The following is a 20879-nucleotide window of genomic DNA, read 5'->3' on the forward strand; positions in this document are numbered from 1 at the left end:
CTAAATGTGCTACTTACTCCCTCATCTAGATAATTAATGAAGTTTCTGTAAGACCAGATCAAACCTTGATCCTTGTTATATATCACTAGACACTTACCCAAAATTCAGTCCATTGCCTTTTATCATCACCTTTTCTTTTTTGTCCTTCAACCAGTTTTTAATCCACATGGCAGTATTCAGATCAAAGAAAAAAATGATCTGAAATTGGGTTGCATGCATTGTAGCACTTGATCTATCCACAAATCCTTCTAATGCTGTGGCTCCAAGTCTAGTTTGAGTATTATAATGATTTTCTTGAACAATGCAATAAGTAGGATTGTAAACAGTTGCTGTAGTCTTTAAAGGGTTGCTGTTCCTGAAATGTGAAAAGAGTCTGAAATCTATAACAGTTGGATGAAAGAAATAGATACTAATTTACCCACAATTACAGTTTGCTAAATTATTTGTTGAAAGTTGATTGTTGTGAATTTTGTCAGTTTTTTCTTTACAAATTATTCCCAAATGTTACCAATGTATGTGAATATATGCACTATTGGTAAACATACAATTCACTGTTTACACATATGTGCATCCACTCCCAATTTGTTTCTTTGCAAATTGCTCATTATTTATTATTTGTGGTGTATAACTAATCATCTAAAATAGATGATGTTTCTGTTCAGTGATTGGACAATAAACCTTTAAAATAGGAGAATAAAAATAGCAAGTAACTCACATATGGCATGAATCTTCATAGAAATTATTATTGCAAAAAATTGGGACACTTACCTAATAATTTTTCATTAACAATAAGTAATATCCAAGCTTTTTAAAAATTGATGCCTAAAGTTAAGTTCCTAAATCCTTTACCTGTTCTGAAAATATTGGCCAGGATGACCGCACGAATTGCAAGCTGAACTAGTCAGCATCATTTTTTCATGTTTGAACATTAATCACTTTCTGTATTAGTCAACCAATTCCACCAGCTACAATCTAATACTATCCTGTGAAAAACGAATGCCTTTCGCAGCAAGTCAGCAATTGTAGTGAGTATGAAATAGTATCACTTATACATGAATAATTCATCCAGCTCTAATCAGTGTTTCAGAAATGCACTTAATCAGGTTGTCTTTACATAAGCATTGCCAGACTGGACAAGAACAGCAGTCTGTTTAGTCTAGTACCCTATCTGTGACAGTAGCTCGTGGCAACTGCTTTCAGATGTAAGTGTAGGAAACTCTGTAGCGGACAATTATTAAATAACCTTCCCAGTGTCACTCAGTAGTTAGTTTATGCCTAGAATCTTGAGGGGTTACTGCCAGTATTAAATATATTGCCTTTGAATATCATTGAATGTCTCCCTGTTCTTGTGCTAAGAGGAAGGTTAACTACAAGCCCCAAGTCTACCTCTCCTGTACCATTAAGTGCTTTGCATACCTTTGGTTTAGAGAGAAAATGATAAACTATCCCCCAGTCTTTTCAATTGCACAGTGTTGCCATTCTCTCCAGCCTTTTTTTTTTTTTAATTATAAAGATTATGGTTTAAATCCTCAAGTTCAGTGTAAAAGGTTCAAATGAAATGGAGATGAAATTTCCATGCCGTCAACACTCCCCATACTCACTTCACAGTGCCCCTCACTCTGGCACTTGAGATTAGTATTTTTGCCTGTCATTTAGCTATTAGCCAGAGTCATTTAAAATACTGTGTGGTTTCCTCTAAATAAAATACACAGATGATATGCTGATTAACTGTTTATTTTTATTTCAGAAACAGAATATCCTATGATTTGAATCCATCTGAAACTTCAAGAGTCTCTTGTTAACGTGCAATTCAAATTTCAATAAGTTTTTCCTTTGAATGCACAATGTATCTTCCTGTGAAACTCAGGCCAAGAGGAATAAATTATTTAGAGGTCAAATATCCACCAGATATTGTTTCTATTAATTTGTCCAACATAGTGTTAAGCTCATGATCCTGCAACAAGTTCTGCATTGACTCAGGGATCTCCTCACACTGAGCACTTTGTAGGAGTGAGGCCTTAAAGGCAGATGTTGAATCTAATATGATTTGTCGGAATGCATTTAAAAAGTGAAAATAATTAGCATACCTCTAATGATACTGTTCTGTCTTTGCCAAGCAGTAGCATATTTCTGAGCCTTGAAGATCAGTTTTCCATCTGAGCAGAAATCAGTAACTCGTTGAGAACATTTTCCAGAGTAACTTGTTTATGTACAGAATGGACATGAGTCGATTTCCAAGAACTGAGATATTATTTTGACATGTCTGGTGGCAGCATGTGTGGGACATATGACAGTGTGAATTGCCATAAGTGCTGACAGCACTGGAAGCTTACCAGGGGTCACCCCCAACTCCACCATAGGACTCCAATAAGTGTCGATCCTTCACAGGCCAGAGTTGGGTTTTCCTTCTGGCTACAAGTTCATATTGCTCTTTAGATCAGGAACCAGAATGAAGGCCCCGCACCAGTTTAAGCTTGGACTATTTATCCAAAAGTCCTTTCTTTGGATGATGGTCTCTGAAGAATATAGTTTGAACCAGAATACGCAAGCCTCCCCGGGAGATGGTACATCTCTGGAATTGTTATAACCCGAGTGATTTGCCTTAATCTTCTGCACCTGTTTTCACTATCCCTCCCTGCTGGGAAATGCATACAAACCCTGGCCCACACTGATGTATAAACCAATCATATACTTAATATAAAATGGTCTCCGAAAGATATAATAGAAAGTTGCTCTGTCACAGTTATCAAATACACATAGATAATTCTGTCTTTCCGAAATCTCAGCTAAAGCACCATTTACTTAATCAAAAAGAAGCAGCTGCCTTGGTCTCTCCATCTATCTTGGCCTCTCACTCAAATTTAACTGTTAAAACACACTGACCCATCTTGGTTTCTCAGGCCCTGAGTTTTCTGTCTGAGAATCCCCTGTGTCCTAGCTGTTCATCTAGGATTGCATGCTTTGGAAAGATGGCCTGGCCATTAGCATTACTTTTGTGCAGATGCAGAGAAGGTTGTACTTCTCTGAGGGTACTTTATTTCATACAGGCTGCGTCTACACTACAGACTTTAGAGCAGCACAGCTGTACCCTGCAGCCGCACCACTGTAAGATCTCCTGTGTAGTTGCTTTATGCAAACAGGAAAGAGCTCTCCCATTGACATAATTAAACCATCCCCAATGAGCAGCGGTAGTTATATCAGCAGGAGAGCGTCTCCCACCAACATAGGGCTGTCCCCACTGGTGCTTTTGTCGTTGAAACTTATGTCAATCAGGGGGTAGTTTTTTCACACCCCTGACCAAAAAAAAGTTTCACCAACAAAAGTGCTAGTGTAGACATAGCCACAATTCCCTTAACAGTTGGATGTGGTGAGAGTTTCATCCTGGCTGTTTATAAATCAATGACCTGTAATGTACCTGACAGTAACGCTTGTTGCCATAAACACCAAGCAAGCTTCAGTTCTCTTTTTATATACAATATACAGCCAAATAACTGGATTCCTGAGGCAATATTTATGGAATTACATTTTAATTATTGTTTTTCAGGGAAAAACTCCTGCTCCCAGAATGTATCAGTTGAGTTAATCTAAAATGCAATAGTAAGAAAGTTCTCATTCTTTATACTATGCGAGATGTGAAATAATTTGATAACTAAAAAGGATATGCAGTCCCCTTCTTAGCTGTCTATGCATTTATAGTGCATGCTTACCATTGAATTGGGACACTAACTAAAATAATGATTATTTCTCCATTGTGCCTAAAGAACTATAGTCTCTGTGCCACTCTCCATGAGGGTTATATTCTCTAAATCCTTATACTTCAGGAAAAGGCAGCTTGTTAGTCTAAAGGTGGCTGTCTTTAGTATGGGAAGCCCTTTGCAAACAGACGGTCTTGCTTGGTGCCCTAGTAAAGAGAGCACATTATTTAGATTTTAAGGTCCTCAGAGCAGGGTCTTTTTGTTCTGTGTTTGTATAGTGCTTGGCATGGTGAGGTCCAAGTATATGATTAGTTGCCAAGCTCTACCTACACACTACAAAGAATAATGAACTCATCCTTATCTGCAGTAAAAGGTCCTACAGTGAAGAGCCTTTCAGTAAGAACACACTTTTAAGCATATATAATGCAAGCATGATATTACCTCTCTTTCCAGGCACTGGGAGTTCTGATAGAGATGCCATCGCTAAAACTACTGGCAGTTTAGCTCATAATGTTTCCAAGCTATACAACCTGAGACAACCTGAGACAAAAAATCTCACACCTAAAAATCACATGCCAGCATGCCCCAGGTACAGAATACAAATGTAATGTTTGACATTTTCCTAAAAGACGAGAGGCTCGGTCCCACTCCCATTGAAAGCAATGGCAAAACTTCCATTGACTTTCCGGAGCAGCCTAGGAGAAGGTCTAGATTAATGTGTTACAAGGATTGATCAATTTCAGCCACTCTGTCCTAAATGTAGCCGTATATCAACACAGTTGTTATCTATCAGTCAATGAATACTTTGACTAGTGGCATTTGACAAGTTAAAAAGCTGGTTTAATACTAAAAGGAGGTATTAATTTATTAAAATTTTGCCCAAACCCACTAAAACTCATTTAATATTGTATTTGTCAAATAGATTTCAATCAGTTCTACTCAGACCTCGTTTTTCTTCTAAAGAGTGCTGGGCACCTGCTAAATTGCACAAATCCTATGACCTTGACCCTCACCAGTGCATGCCATATTGGAAAAATATAAGTGCATTTAAAAGGTATGCCCAGAATGACAAAATTTATATCAATTATGTACAGATATTCAAAATCATAATCCAGACTGAGACTTAATCTAACAGTTAGCATTTAAATCTTTAGTATTACCAAATGCTGCTGAGAGGTGTATCAAAAGATTACCTGATAAACTTAACATCTGCGGAAGCCAATTATCCTTAACAGGAAGGATAATACTGAACTCATTAAAACAGCTGGACTAATCTCTATACATTGCAAAAATATGCTGAAAAGAATAATTCTAACCAAATGCATTTGTTTTAAACATTGAAAATGTTGGACTTGTCAATAAACAAAAATAAACACCTCAAATGACATTACACATTTATTCCTGATAACATACGAATAAAGTTGCTAGTTTCCAATCATAGAAAGAGACAGAGGGACAGATTCTGAACTTTCTGGCATGAAAGCAAGATACACTCCATTCATATCGCGCTATACTGGATTGATATCAGTGCAAACTGATCAGAATTTAGACCAAAAGCTTTATTTTATGACAAACGTTGACATAAAGGTTTATGTTACACATTTTTTCTTCTTGTTTTCTATCAGCTCTGTAAGTTTGCTTTTGTAAAATGTTGTTGGTTTGTGTATTTTATAGGTTATTTTGGTATTGTGTTATATTGTATACATCACGATATTGAGTTCTAATCAGAAATATAGATATATTTGATATTGAGTAGAAATGTTGGTAAGAGAAAACTACACAAAAATCCTGCCACTTTAAAGACAGATTGAACTTCAATACTTCAGGCAATAATCAACAGAGCATTTGAAACATTAGGTTTCAAAACAAGGAAATTGACACATACCTTTCCCAGCTGGTCAGAATAGTAGGAGTTGTTACAGGCTATCTATTCTCAAAGAATTCATTGGCATCCATATTTAAACTACAGACAAAATAGATGTGTGTTACACCCATACTTCAAAGTACAATCTTACTAAAACTGGATATTTTTAGCTGAATGCCTTTCCACCCCCAAACTTTAGTGGAGTGGATAAAATGGAAAGCAGAGCCAGAATCTGTGAATCTGAATTTTCAAAAATCAAACCACCCTGGTTTTCCCATATTAGAGATGATTTTATACCTTAATTTTATATTGTACATACTTCTTTGTACAGACAGCTGAGTTTTTTTGAGATAGGGTCTTGTTCAGTCATTGAAGTGCTGCAGCCTAAATATAACTTTTAAAAATTGCCTATTCTGCAGCCAAACATGGGAACTTTATCTCTGGCTCACAAATATTATATATGATGTAACACATATACAGCTTTCTTCAGACATATTCTGGTCATGCAACACGTGTTTTCAGAGAGTCATGCAGATGTGGAATAGCACTTGTGTACAAGACCTATGGCACTGGCTTGCAGAATTTATGAATTTATAGAAGGACATTCTCAAAATTGTTAAGTAGGGTGACATACAGCCTACAGATTAATCCTCTTCTAGAAGCAGAGCTGGGTGAAAAAGGCAAACAATAAAATAAAATCCATGAATAGTGGTTTGAATTTTTAAATTGATATAATTTGGCTGTGTTCCTATCCTTGGTTAGGAAACGTTCTTTCTGTATATGGAATCAGGTCAGCTGCCTCCTGAGTGCCCCCTTATGGCCTGGCATGGCTGTTCAGCATTAGGACTCAGTTACCCATTCTATTCAGGGCACTTAAATCACATTGTTTAAATAATAAAACATTCCCCCTTAGGGTCCAATTTATCAAAGCTTTCAGAGTCTTTAAAAATAGAGCTCAGAGTCTTCACCCCAGTCACCTGCTCTGGGCAGGTCTGTCATCCTACTCTCCTAGCAGTAACTCCTAGGATGTTTCCCCTGGAGTCTGGAACCCTTGTTTGTCTTCTCCACAGGGCATCCTTCATTACTGGTGTCTTCCCCCACTGAATCAGGACCTTATAGGAACCTTTTTACTCTCTACAGTGTCTGCAGGTATCTACCATAGCCCTGATTCAGCCACCTGACTCATCTGTCACATCACGTCCCTCATTGTTATTCATCATTCCTACTTGAAGTGGGAGGAAGCTTGTAACAGGTGGGGCTGGGAACCATTTCCTGTTAAGAGGCCCAGCCACAGTGTGAGAGTGTATTTTAAACTTTTCATTGCAAGGTGCAGAATTTGCATGTTACAAGAAGAGATCTGTTGTTAAGGTCACACAATCAATTGGGTAGGGATCTTGTACAACCTTTTCTTAATAATATTTCACTGAAATTAATGTTTTTTGCATCACAATATATTGGCTTTCTAAAATAGCCTTCTGAAGTGATAGGGACACATTTTAATAATCACAAATTAAAGATCTGCACTTTACCTAAGTTAAAGCCAACATGACCTGCTGCTTGCTATTCATTAACATTTGAGATGGCTGTTTGGCATTTTGCATCAAGAACTAAATTTGTGAAGACCTAGAATATGTGTGACAGGAAATGATATTAACCTTTAAAAAAACCATACACTGTGTATCCCAGTTTCAGTGCTCATCCTTCAAAGGAGTCTGCTCCGGAATGGCAGTCACATAACTGAACACAGGTTCCTGGATGCCACTTTATGCTGTAAAAAACACAATATTAGCATTTAAAGGAAGCACAGTACAAATCTTTCAGCATAATAGAGTAAAACACAAAAAGCAAAAATAAAATAGTAGTCACTAGAAACTAGGCTCTATGGTCCAAACATTTGGTGCCTAGCACAGATGAAGAGGCCGCCTTTACGAGTCTCTGGCAGGTTCAGCCTTAACAAACAAATTAGGGTGAACCAAAGAGCAAATGTGAAAAAAAACGGGACAGGGGATAGGGGGTAATAGGAGCCTATATAAGAAAAAGACCCCAAAATCAGGACTGTCCCTATAAAATCGGGACATCTGGTCACCCTAAAACAAATTATAGCAACCTTCTGGGAGCTTTAAATTCTGCTGGCTACATCAGACTCCAAGTTGCCATTCTGTTAGCCAGAGAGGCAGTAACCTGGCCATGTGCCCTTTTGCCCCGCCATATCCCCTACACCAGTGTGGTGAAAGAAGCTGGCAAGGGCTGCATTGTTGTCTCTATACCTTGTGGCTATAAGGGGAAATCCCCAGTCAATTGAGCCAACTCTACAGGCTCTGTAAAGAGGATTGTGATAGGAGGCTGGGTTACTGGTGGCGTTGCCTAGTAGTGAGGTAGCTGGGCCTCCACTTTCCCCCTTCTCCAGTGTTTCTCACCAGCAACTACTCTCCAGTACTGTGAAGTCCTACCTTTTGGTGGGTGATGACACAGTATTCTTGTCAGCAAGTTAAGGAAGTATGGGCTGGATGAATGCACTATAAGGTGGGTAGAAAGCTGGCTAGATTGTTGGGCTCAACGGGTAGTGATCAATGGCTCCATGTCTAGTTGGCAGCCGGTATCAAGTGGAGTGCCCCAAGGGTCGGTCCTGGGGCCGGTTTTGTTCAATATCTTCATAAATGATCTGGAGGATGGTGTGGATTGCACTCTCAGCAAATTTGCGGATGATACTAAACTGGGAGGAGTGGTAGATACACTGGAGGGGAGGGATAGGATACAGAAGGACCTAGACAAATTGGAGGATTGGGCCAAAAGAAATCTCAAGAGGTTCAATAAGGATAAGTGCAGGGTCCTGCACTTAGGACGGAAGAACCCAATGCACAGCTACAGACTAGAGACCGAATGGCTAGGCAGCAGTTCTGCGGAAAAGGACCCAGGGGTGATAGTGGACGAGAAGCTGGATATGAGTCAGCAGTGTGCCCTTGTTGCCAAGAAGGCCAATGGCATTTTGGGATGTATAAGTAGGGGCATAGCGAGCAGATCGAGGGACGTGATCGTTCCCCTCTATTCGACATTGGTGAGGCCTCATCTGGAGTACTGTGTCCAGTTTTGGGCCCCACACTTCAAGAAGGATGTGGATAAATTGGAGAGAGTCCAGCGAAGGGCAACAAAAATGATTAGGGGACTGGAACACATGAGTTATGAGGAGAGGCTGAGGGAGCTGGGATTGTTTAGCCTGCAGAAGAGAAGAATGAGGGGGGATTTGATAGCTGCTTTCAACTACCTGAAAGGGGGTTCCAAAGAGGATGGCTCTAGACTGTTCTCAATGGTAGCAGATGACAGAACGAGGAGTAATGGTCTCAAGTTGCAGTGGGGGAGGTTTAGATTGGATATTAGGAAAAACTTTTTCACTAAGAGGGTGGTGAAACACTGGAATGCGTTACCTAGGGAGGTGGTAGAATCTCCTTCCTTATAGGTTTTTAAGGTCAGGCTTGACAAAGCCCTGGCTGGGATGATTTAACTGGGAATTGGTCCTGCTTCGAGCAGGGGGTTGGACTAGATGACCTTCTGGGGTCCCTTCCAACCCTGATATTCTATGATTCTATGACTTGACCCTTTGGCTGGGTCACCAATTTAGTTCGCTTCCTTCCAGGATAGCAGAATTCAGAGAAATATATAGAGTTGCACTCCCTCACAATAGGAAAGGCCTTCAACCCATCTTCCATCCCCTACAGATGGCTCACTCCAAGGCTCTCAGAGTCTTTATCCTCTCCTTACTTGCAAGAGAAGTTGTGGAAGGGAGTGTTATGCCCCTGCTGCCATAAGGGTGGCTGGTGTAGTAGGAAGAGGGCCTAAAAAATAAGCCCTTGTACCAGAGGCATGAAATCTGGGCTAAAGTAGTGACCAAAACTTGCTAATAAAAAGCAAAGTTAAGTTGTGAGCAAGAGGCAGGCCCTGCTCACAGAATCTGGCAAGAACAGGGCTAATATTGCAGAAGCACACATTCCTAAGTAGTGCTAGGTTTAACAATATATATGCAAATACATTCCAGAAAGGTGGTACCAAAACACCTTGCTACCAGCACATTCCCCAAAGGTAACAGGAACACACTGACCCATCCTAGAGATAAGGTCAGGATGAAAGCATGATGGATATAGATGTTTTGATCGAACCAACACGTACGAGGTAATGGGTGGCACCCAAATACGTCAGAGGGGGCACCAAAATTCGCCGGAGGGACAATACATAACTTGTTTGTATCTGTGTATGAAGATGTATCTCAGAGGGAATATCTTTGGCTGGCCTAGAGGATAATGGAAAGTCCCGCCATTAACAGGGATACATGAGTTAGTGTACCTGTAACCATAGAGTCAGGACATTATTAACTGAGTCTGTGGATTTATTGGGCAGTTTGATTGGAGTCTTCTGTACGGGCTATTGGGCCAGAGTCAGTACAGCATGCAAAAAGAACACACGCATGCAGCCAAACATCTGACCACAGTTGGTAGGGGAGCCCATTCCACCTCGGGGCCCTATGAGAGGCAACAATATTAAGTGCCCCTAAACTGCATCCGTGGGCCATTTCATGTGATTTGCCTTCCCCCAAAGTCTCAGAGCATAGCATAAACTAGCAAACAAGACCAAAAAACAATAAAATCCTACACACAAACCACCACCACCACCCAAAAAAAAAAATCCGTATACCCATCACCCCCCTGAAACTTCAGCTCATCCAGGATCAGCTGTTAGGCTTTCTGTGAGGGCTTCCATGAAACCCCTGTTCAGGATCTCTTTGTGTAGGGGTATCCTCCTGCCCCATCTGCCCCCTTTTGAGCTGAGAGGGGTGGGAGAGAGGGTAGGTAGAAAAGGGAGGATGGAGACTGACTTTGTGTTCTTATGATGGGGTGTGTAAACCCCATACTAGAATGAAGGTGTTAAGGAGCAAAGTATCAAGGTCATCTGGTGCAGGTCCTGTGCTGAACTCTCAGAATAAATTTTTGCAAGGCATATTCATGTACGTCATGACAGGAACGGTTAAACTGGACACGCTGCCAATGTGTACCAGGAAGCAAATTGTTACCGAACCTTTCATGCTACACTGTGCATTGTGCACAAACTCTCACACATGCAAGGTTTCTCTCTCTCCTGCCTCTGGTGTGTTTCAGGATATCTTCCCACATCTCCTTTCTACATTCTCCAGACCTAGTGTTGCATTTTGCTGCTACATTAATTCAAGGAGAACACTTACACCACCATTGTCTGCATGGGAAGTGTGACTGTTCAGCATTGCTTGTGTCCTGATTTCACAAGTGGAACTTCTGGTCCATCTACATCACTGAGGGAAAGCTGGCCAATGGCAAATCCTCCTGATACTCAGGTATCAGAACAGGAGAATATCACCATCCTGGAATATCACCATCAGCCCCTCCAGATGACAGCAATAGTCCCACCCTAAATATCATCATCACCTGCTTTATCAGAGGGATCAAGAATTATCATTTTAGTCACCTTCTTATTCCCCTGCCTCAGTCTAGATCTGTATTTGCATTGCCCTCATCAGCATAACATCTGATTATCATCAACCCAGTCATCTAATCTGAATAAATTTATGCCAGGAGGAAAGAGATTCCCCCACAAAGCCAACCAGAGCCCAGATTGTGCTTCAACACAATCCCCAACAGCCAATTCCCACTGGCACACACAAGACAAGATGCCTCTTGGTGAGTTTATGGAGAGGATGGCTCATGGAGCTTTACGGGGCCATTCAGCAGTCTTCAGAGAGACTGAGAGATGATTACTCAAAGTATATTCAAGAAAATACATCATGTTCCTGTTCTTATCTGGCACTGGCTCATGCTTGGCTTGCTAAGCACTGGGGGACCCATATTGTGACAGAGAAGACAATTTCCTGCAATATCCTTGAAAACCTTATTGAATTAAATTTAATTATCTTTAGGGTCCATTATACTAAGTACAAAGTGTAAGAATTTTTGTGGGCTAGGAGCAAATGCAAGCTTTCTAGCAGGAGGATGTGATGTGTGATCTGGAAAATCCAAGGGCTATATTGAACAATGTGCCAGACAAGAATGGACTTTTGGGACAATACGCGTCAAATGAATTTCCTAGGAAATACCTAAGGAGAGGTTAATTCAAATTCCCCATCTCTGGTTCTGCAAAACCTCAGCCTTTTGAAGTTATGCACTGAGGAGAGTGTCTTTGTCTTCTGATGACCTGTTTCTGGGGATTGGACATGAAAGGACCAATCTATATAAAAACCTGGATGAACTGCACAGCTGGTTGTTCTGATTCTGAATCAGAGAGTTATATGAACTTGTAACTGGGGAAAACCCAGTTGTGGGTTTTGACAGACTGACACCTATCAGAGTCAGAGGCTGGAGTTGGAGTGACCTCTGGTAAGCTTTCTAGCATGTGGATAGTTTCTTTTTTGTTTGTTTGCTTTTCATATATTGTTCTCTGTCACGCTTTCACTTTAAGATTAAATGTACTTGCATGGTAACTTGTGACTACTGACAATTACAGCTGTTCATAGCCCTCAAAAAGAAAGCGAAGCACAGATGCTGTCCTCTTTAGGCATGTTGGGGATATCACACTGTGTAGAAATGGAGCTGCATAATCTAAAAAAAATACCAAAACCCTGGTCAGGAGGGATAGAGACAAGTTTCTGCCCAACAGGGCTGACAGCTGAGGACCTGGAAGCCTATACTGGGTGCCCTTGGTGAACCAAGAGGGAGAAAAAACATGTTCAACTGCCCTGAACTGTGACATGTGACTCTACAAGGGATGTGCCATGCTCTGTTTTTCATGGTAACGCTCACAAGATAATAGAATCTACAGCATTTTTATGAAACACAGTCAAGCATTCGCTAGCACAGACAATGAAGCAATCTCTGTTTCCCATCACATCCCTTCTCCTCCCCCTCTCCCTCCAAAATGCTGTGGTCGTTGATATGGGGACACAAACTCATGAGTCATTTCCCCTCCCTCGCCAAGTCTCTCCTCCACCACAGCCACACAAGTGACACCAAAACTTATTTCTTCTTCTTACTCACTGCACCCCCAATAAAGTAGTCAGGAATGACCTTACTTCTGCCCCTTTTATTGACTTTCCTATTCTGTTCATAGTTGTTTAGTTAATTGGAATGCAAAATATCCAAATTACTAATACCTGGTTTGAGCTCTTAGGTGGCTACTTAAAAATTGTTTCAGAGATTTAACATAGACCTTTTTTTATTAAATCCCAGATTAATATAAGCACAACCAGAACACTTTTAAGGCACAAAAAGTATGAGAGAATAACCTGCATTATGCATAACCTGCATATTAGCAATCACAAACTTTATGGGGTACACCTGCAATGAGGATTGAAGAGGGAGTCCATCTTCTCTAGGCTTGGTGATAAGGTTTCCACTATCCAACCATACCAAATTCCCAATTAAGGGCTCGGTGTACACCTCTTTCCCTTATACCCACACATGTCTGGGACTATATCTGATTAAGTCTCAGACACCTGCCCATGTTTGGTATCCCAGGGGACCAGTCTTAGGGTTTCAGATGTTTGTGTGGTCAAATTGGGTCAATGAATTTCACAATGGTTTTGACACATCAGAGCAGTTTCAAATATGCTCTTTTACATCCAGACTGTTTATTACAAGAGACATATTGCTAAATCTTATAATCACTCATGCTAATTATTGAAACCTTTTGCTGACTAGTAAGCCTCAACCTTATTATCAAACCTGTTTTAAGACAAACCTTCACTTTGTGTACTCCTCCTTGCATTACAGCTATAATGGTGATTTATTATTGATTTCTTGAGCGTCTTAACTTTTCCTAGAGGAATAGGCTATTACCTAAACCCTGATTATAAACTGCCTAATCTTACGGCCAGTTAGTAGGATGAAGATCAGGTGAAGGATCAACAGTCCTGAAGGCTAACTTTCCTATACCAACACACTCCAGCACTTCCACCTGTGTGTTCTTCCCTTTTTAATGTTTTGTTGAGCTTCTGGAATCTCAGGCACATCAGCTTTTCTATCCCATCAAAGAGAAAAACAAAACGTTGTATTTATAACAGAAGGGTGAACAATAATGGAATTTATTTATTCTTATTTATTCTTATTATTATTTATGTATTTATTTAAGTGTCAGCAGTGTGCTTAGAGCTGTACAAGACCCAAAGGAAGATAGTTCCTCCCCAGAGCAGTCTAAAATCTAAAGCTCAAGTAAACAAAATTGTGATTTTTCGGGCAGGGGGAAGAGCAAGATTCTGAGCTGTCATGTTACTAGGGGCTAGTCTAAACCGGAAAGTTGTGCCATTTTAACCATATCTGTATAGTATTCTGATATACCAGTACAGTTAAAGAAATGCAACCCCCCACAATGTGGGCATAGTTGTATCAGGATTGGTTTTGAGCCTAAAAAACAGAGATCTAGGACAGTGCAACATTCAGGTTTATTCCTTCCTCCACAGACACTGTATGGTCTCATCAAGCAACACCTGAATGTAGAGGTCTTCAAGTCCTATCGCGTTTATAGGAATGTTTTATTACCCCCGGACTTAAAACTTAACTGAGGTTTGATCAAAATGCCCCAGACTGCCATATAACAGAAATAAAAATGAGGTCTGGGACATTCAGCCATTTCCCCTTGCTCACCAACAGATGCCAGCAGAGAGCTCCCTCCCCTATGGAGCTTTTGTCCATCTGGAGTACTCAAGCAGCTCAGGGTGCTCATCTCACTGTTCACAACCGGTATCAATAGCAAGCTCCCTATTTTCTAGGGGCTTCAGGCCACAGAGTTTCCAGGTGTTATCCACTAGTTGTGTCTTGTCATAAACCTAGATTATGAACTTTCTGAAGCAGGATCTCTTATTTCTTGTTTCTGGAGACCTAGTCCAATAAACTTTGATCCTAGATTAGGGTCCCTCGGATGGTACTGCAACAACACCAACAATAATAGTCCGAAGGGGCAAAGGGATTTATGATCTCTATAAATAACTTGGAACTTTGTGAGTTGGAAATTTTTGAAAAATTCGGAACCTTCAGATAAAACTGAAACATTTTTTTTTAAAAGAAAATAAAAGGTTTTAGCTAATGAGTCATTTCTGTTGGGATGGAGTTGTAGAAACAAGGATCATAACAAGAAAACTGATTGTACACTAGGGGATGTGGTGCAATAGCCAAGAAACCACAAAAAAGAGGCAATAAATTAACCGGGTTCATGAGGAAACAGTAGTTCTACCATACAAAAAACTAAACCATGTTAGCATGCAAGCCAAGATACAGTACTCTAGATATGATGGCACATGGTTACCTCATCACAAACAATGATGCAATGATCAAAAATAGTTCAAACAGATCCAGCCATATGTCTATTCCCCACTCTGAAGCCTCAAAACTCTCCTGTCTGAGGGGTGGGTGTAGAGGAGAATCAGACAGAAGAATCTCCCCCACAAAACTAACTTTTGTTCACTGGGAGGGGACCACTGTGGCTCTGACCCTATTAATGACCTTTTCTCCTTTCACATGGCTGCATCTTTCCAGTCTCCCCAAGCAGCAGCTGTTCCACTAGACTGTTTGTATTCTTACCTACTGTTAATTTCAGTCCCCCATTTTACTCACCTACAACTTCATAGCCTGCTTTCCTTTTCAGGGCTTTATCGTTTGTGCATCCATATACTGCAAATAAGGGAGCACACAGCTATTCCATTATTTTCATCACAACATTATTTTAAAGTAGAAAACAATGTGCTCTTTCGCTCAACAACAGTACTTATTTTATTCCCCTCTCCCCATATGAGATATATAGAGAAAATAAACAAACAGGGAAGCATGGATGCCGTTTCCACGCACAGGAGCTAGCCTTTCTGTGCTTGTTTACAGAAATACCAGATGACCTACACCCCTGCAAACAAATATAATCAGCAGTTTCAATAGAACTCACTTGTTAAAATGTTTCATATTTTTGAATAGTATAATGACTTTATTCCAATGCTTTAGTGAAGAACACAAGATAGTAAGGCAGGCTTTATCTTGCATTTTTTTAAACAATGGTGTGATTTGTTAACTGAGTTTGATGATAGAAACAGCAAAGTCAGCTACAACATGACTTAACATGAACAATAAAAACTCCCTGAATGTTTCATTTGATGCCAAGAGATAACAATCATGTTTTTGAACCAAGGGATGGAAGGTTACCATCAGCTGCAGTAGTGGGCTCCAAAATACATATTTAATGCCAATCAGTCTTTGTTGGTATTTAATTAATTCCAGATAATGAATAATAAATTATTTGTGTAAAAAAAAAAAAAAGGTACCAGACTGATAAGTAAGAAAATGAGCTTCTCTTGGTGTGAGGAACTGGAATACCAGGTGAAGTCAAGATATAAATTATTAAATTTGACTGGAAACTCTCCAGAAATGTTATTGTTTTTGTGTAGGAGAGGACATCAGTGTCAAAAAATAACACCATCTGATTAATTAACTATAATGATGTAAAACTGAGTTACTATTTTAAAGGCGTTTAATCATGCACATTTAACCTTCTCCTGAGTTCCAGATCTTGAAATTAAATCAATTCACTACCCACAGGATTATTCAAAATGTAACAGATTCTAAGTAAAAGTAAACCAGAGTTTCTTACACATTTCTACAATTAAAAATCTCATAAAATAGCTCAATGAACAATAGCTCAACTTATTTTTCCCCTTTTTAATGTCAGTTTGTTCTTCATAAATATCGGAATATGCACTCCTGAAATTAAAAATATCTCTCTCACACGAGGGGCCAGATCCACTTTCTATTGGAGTCCATGGCATAACTCCCATTGATTTTGATGGTTTTATAAAATTGTTGGACTGAACCATGATTAGCAACCTCGTTGGCAGTACTGTGGCTCCAGACTAAATGGGCCTAGAGACTGAACTGCCTTTTATCACTCAGCAGTTTGTCCCTTAGTTATAATTATAGATGATCACTAAGGAATAGGCGTGAAGTACATGGACCTGGCAAGGCAGGGAAGTGTGCCGTGCTGGCACCCAGCCAATGGCTATATTTGTGGACTAATAAAGGCTTTCATCTTTCAGTATTGTCAATTTGTCACTTTTCTGAAGTACTAAATTCACTTAATACAGGGAAGAACTCAACTAAGTCCTCATTAGCCGCTCCCATATACAATTGGAAGAACAGATTCCCAGATGCACAGCAGCCATTTTGTGTTAGATCAATAGTTCTCAAGCTTTTGTACTGGTGACCCCTTTCACATATCAAGCCTCTGAGTGCGACCCCATTAAAAATTAAAAACACTTTTTTATATATTTAACCCCATTATAAATTCTGGATTCAAAGCAGGGTTTGGGGCGGAGGCTGACAGCTCGTGACCCCCCATGTAATAATCTTGCAACCCCCTGAGGGGTCCTGACCCCCAGTTTGAGAACCCCTGTGTTAGATGGACACAAAAGTCTACCAATACTATCCTACCAGGATGATCAGCCCCATGTAGAGGGACTGAGATGGTGTAATCTTTCATTTGTCACACACATTTGCATTACTAGATGCGAGCTGTGAGTGGGGCAAAGAAGGATGGCTGGGCATCTTTGTGGTTACTTTCAGCCCCTTTGAGTAATTGACAGCAAGAATAATGTAGAAAAGCTTTGGGGCTGTTCTAACTTACATCAGGAGACCACCCCCAGAACTAGGAGAATTAAAAGGCAAACTTTGTGCTGCCTTTGCACCACCACCAACCTCCCCTGCCCCACTATTCCTGGGCTCTGTGCTTCTCAGCTGATGAACTGAACCAGAATATTTACTTAGGAAGAGTTGTCAAGACCCATGTTTTACTATAGAATTATATGCTTGTCAAATGCAAAAATAATCAGAGGTAGAAAGTAAGTATTTTCCCCTCAAACGGCTGAGTCACTTAGAAGTTGCTATTTGTGACTTTGCAATAGATAATGGAGGTGAATTTCTGTGTTGTGAAAGGATTTAGTAACTTTGAAAATGTACTCAAAATGATTTATAAAACATCAATGTCTCTTTTAAAAGATAAATGAACAGAAATGAAAACCAAAGCATTTCTTCTATCATTGTGTAACCATACAGATACAAAAGAACTAGACAATGCTAACATCTTTATTCCCAAAAGAGAGTCCACCTCGTGTTACTTCATTAGATATCAGTAGAAGGACATTTACCTGTATGTTTGGAATGGATCAGGATTCTTTAAACAAAATGTCAGCAGGGATGCTTTTAAATATCATCTCAATAGAGAAAAAACAGAGAATCAGAGGGGAAGGAATATCCCCAATTTTCCAAGATGGACAAGAATAACATTACTAATTTACTATTATATGTAACTGACTTTTAAGATAAGCCCCAGATAATAGATGCAGGAATGGTGTTAGACACACTGGAGCCCAGGGCAAAAACTAAGGAGTGGGCTCCCAGCCCGCCTCCCTTACCTGCTCACACATTGAATTTCTGCAACGTTTCTGAAGCCAAAGCCTGAGCCCTACCGGGTGGTGCTCCCTGTGTTGTGGGGCCTTGGGCAATTGCCCTGCTTGCCAACACCATCCCTGAATAGATGGTGCCTAAAATGGAAATATTCCCGTTGTCCATGTACAGCAGCCCAGTAATTGACATTCTAAGTGCTGGTAATTCTGTTTTACTTTTTCTCCATTCATTATCTCCCTATCTTCATCCTACTGTGCACCAGCAGCCACTGCCTCACTGTTTACACTGTGATTTCTAATATCATCCAGACCTAAGATAATCTTTCATCTATTTAATATTTGTTTGTTATGCTGTGGTTAGGGTACCCAGAATTATGTTATTACTCTTGTTAATTTATAGATTAAAACAAGTAGCAGAGGCTTTAATTCATTCCTACTGTTACCCTTAATAATGCAGAGGTAATGGATCTTTTTAGATCATATTGTCCAATCCCATATCAATACAAGATTTTCTCCAAGAATATATTTTCTGGTGCTTTGCCCAGTCTGGTTTTAAATGACCAAAACAGCAGGCTTCCCTTTATTTACCACTGAAGACTATCGAATGGACTAACAGAACTTAATGACAATTTATCTTGATCTTCAGGTTTTTTTTCCTTCTTGGTTTATATGATGCCATTATTTCTAGTTATTGAGCAAATAAAAAATACAAGAAATTTCTAAGGCATGACAGTCAAATCACTGGTATATTATAATCAATTATTTAACTAAAGAGTATGTTCTGTGACAAGGAAAGTGGTAAATATTGTAGAATAAAAGCTATTAAGTATAATTAGGCTATATAGAGGTAAAATATAGATAAATATAGGTATATATATAATTAGGCTATATAAAGGTAAGTATGTATTAATGTTGTAACACAGGGTCTACAGGCCTCATGCCTCTAAGATATTCAGCTTAGCTACAAAAGGCCTGAAACAGGTTGGCATGTTTAGCTGACCAAAAGATAACCCTGTACCAGTGAAGTGCAAGATTACAGTAAAAGTTGAATTATGTGTTGGTGTTCTGGAAATTATGCAGCAATAGACTTGAAAATATGTACAATCTTGCAGTTAATACTGCAAGATATTAGTAACTTTTGGGGGGATCCTGTAATATCCTCAGGTTACTATAGCAATGCATTGATGTAGATGTTAATGAGAATAAGGGGAACTAAGGGGATAGCCAATGAGAAATGGGGCACCCCTAAATTAGTGGGATGTGGAAGTTTAGATAAGGAAAAAGGGGTTGGAACCCTTATGCATAGGTATGAGCCTTAGTAGGCTTAAGCATAACTCAGGGTAAAAAGATGGTGCCCAGCCTGTGTGCTGTGTAGGAGGGGAAATTCGCAGGGAGATGCCAGGATGACAGCCACAGGGAAAAAGAAGGAGGAGGAGGAGGAGGAAGAAGATAATGATTGACATTCTAGTATCTCCCAACAGGAGATGAGAGGCGTCAGTCATAGGGCTAAACACTTTGCACTATTCCTTTAACTACTATGGTATTTCAGTGCTTGTGGGATTGTTTATCTGCTTGGTGGATTTGTTAATAAAGGGACTTGTGATAAATTGCAATTGTTTCCCTGTGTTTGTAGGGTCTCTCATTCTAATGATATTGATAATATTCCTGATTCTGTAACCCTCAGGAGAGTGAAACTTTAGTGATCACTGTGATCTAAGATATTAATCAATATTAATTAATGAATCATCAATCCATTGATGGGTTACAATATTATGTCAGCTCAGAACAGTGGTTTAGCCACAGATTGAAACAATGATCCTCCTCCTTATACTTTTTGTTTTATAGCAACATATTTTGGAACAACTTGCCTGCCTGCCTGCAATGTGCAATCTTTTTATCAAATCACCTAGGGCGAGATCATGCTCACATTAGTCCCCGTGGGAATTAGTCACATGAGTCATGCAAGCAAGATGTGTCCGCTGATAAAAAAATCTCATGGAAAAGAGAACTGACATCAGTGAGATTTTTTCCTGTGTAGAATTACTGCAGTAGACCCAAGGGGTATATATTGCCATTGATGCATGCTCAGAGCTCCTATTACCATTAACGGAAAGACACACATGAATCAAACAGAGAATATATCTCATAAACCTTCTGTAATTCCCATACAGGAAATGTCTTGCTGGAATTTACTTTGACATTTATATGATACTATCGTATGTTATTTTGGAGGATATAAAGAAATCTTTTTACACAGTTAATGATGATGGTTTATGTGCTGAATAAGTTCCAAGAAGACTGTATGTCATCCAAAGTTGTTACTTGCATCAGATCATATCTATCACACCAACAGCAGACATTTGCTTGCGGGAACACTGAATTACCACTTCTCAGAATATTTAATACTGTTGCTTCCTTGGATCCAGTCCTGTGTATCTTCTACCAAATGTATGCATCAAACTAAAGTTTTCTGTAAGCAAGCAGAGTTGGAACATCCCTACACGTATTCTAAAATGGACCCTGGTCAAGCTGTATAGAATAGAGCTAGCTAAGATCTATTGTTGACTCTGCCACAATACCCCAGTTACTGTTTATGATTTACATTGTTACTTCTTTAGAGCAAGGTGTTTTTTTTTCCTTTATCATTTTTCTGTGTAAATTCACTCAAGATCATAGGTTTCAGAGTGGTAGCCATGTTAGTCTGTATCAGCAAAAACAGTATGGAGTCCTTGTGGCACCTTAGAGACTAACAAATGTATCTGGGCATAAGCTTTTGTGGGCTAGAACCCACTTCATCAATGCATGGAGTGGAAAATACAGGGGCCAGTATAAATACATAAAAAGATTGATTTGCCTTACCAAGTGTGAGGTC

The sequence above is a fragment of the Lepidochelys kempii genome, chromosome 4 (assembly GCF_965140285.1).
Source record: "Lepidochelys kempii isolate rLepKem1 chromosome 4, rLepKem1.hap1, whole genome shotgun sequence".
Classification (NCBI taxonomy): Eukaryota; Metazoa; Chordata; order Testudines; family Cheloniidae; genus Lepidochelys; species Lepidochelys kempii.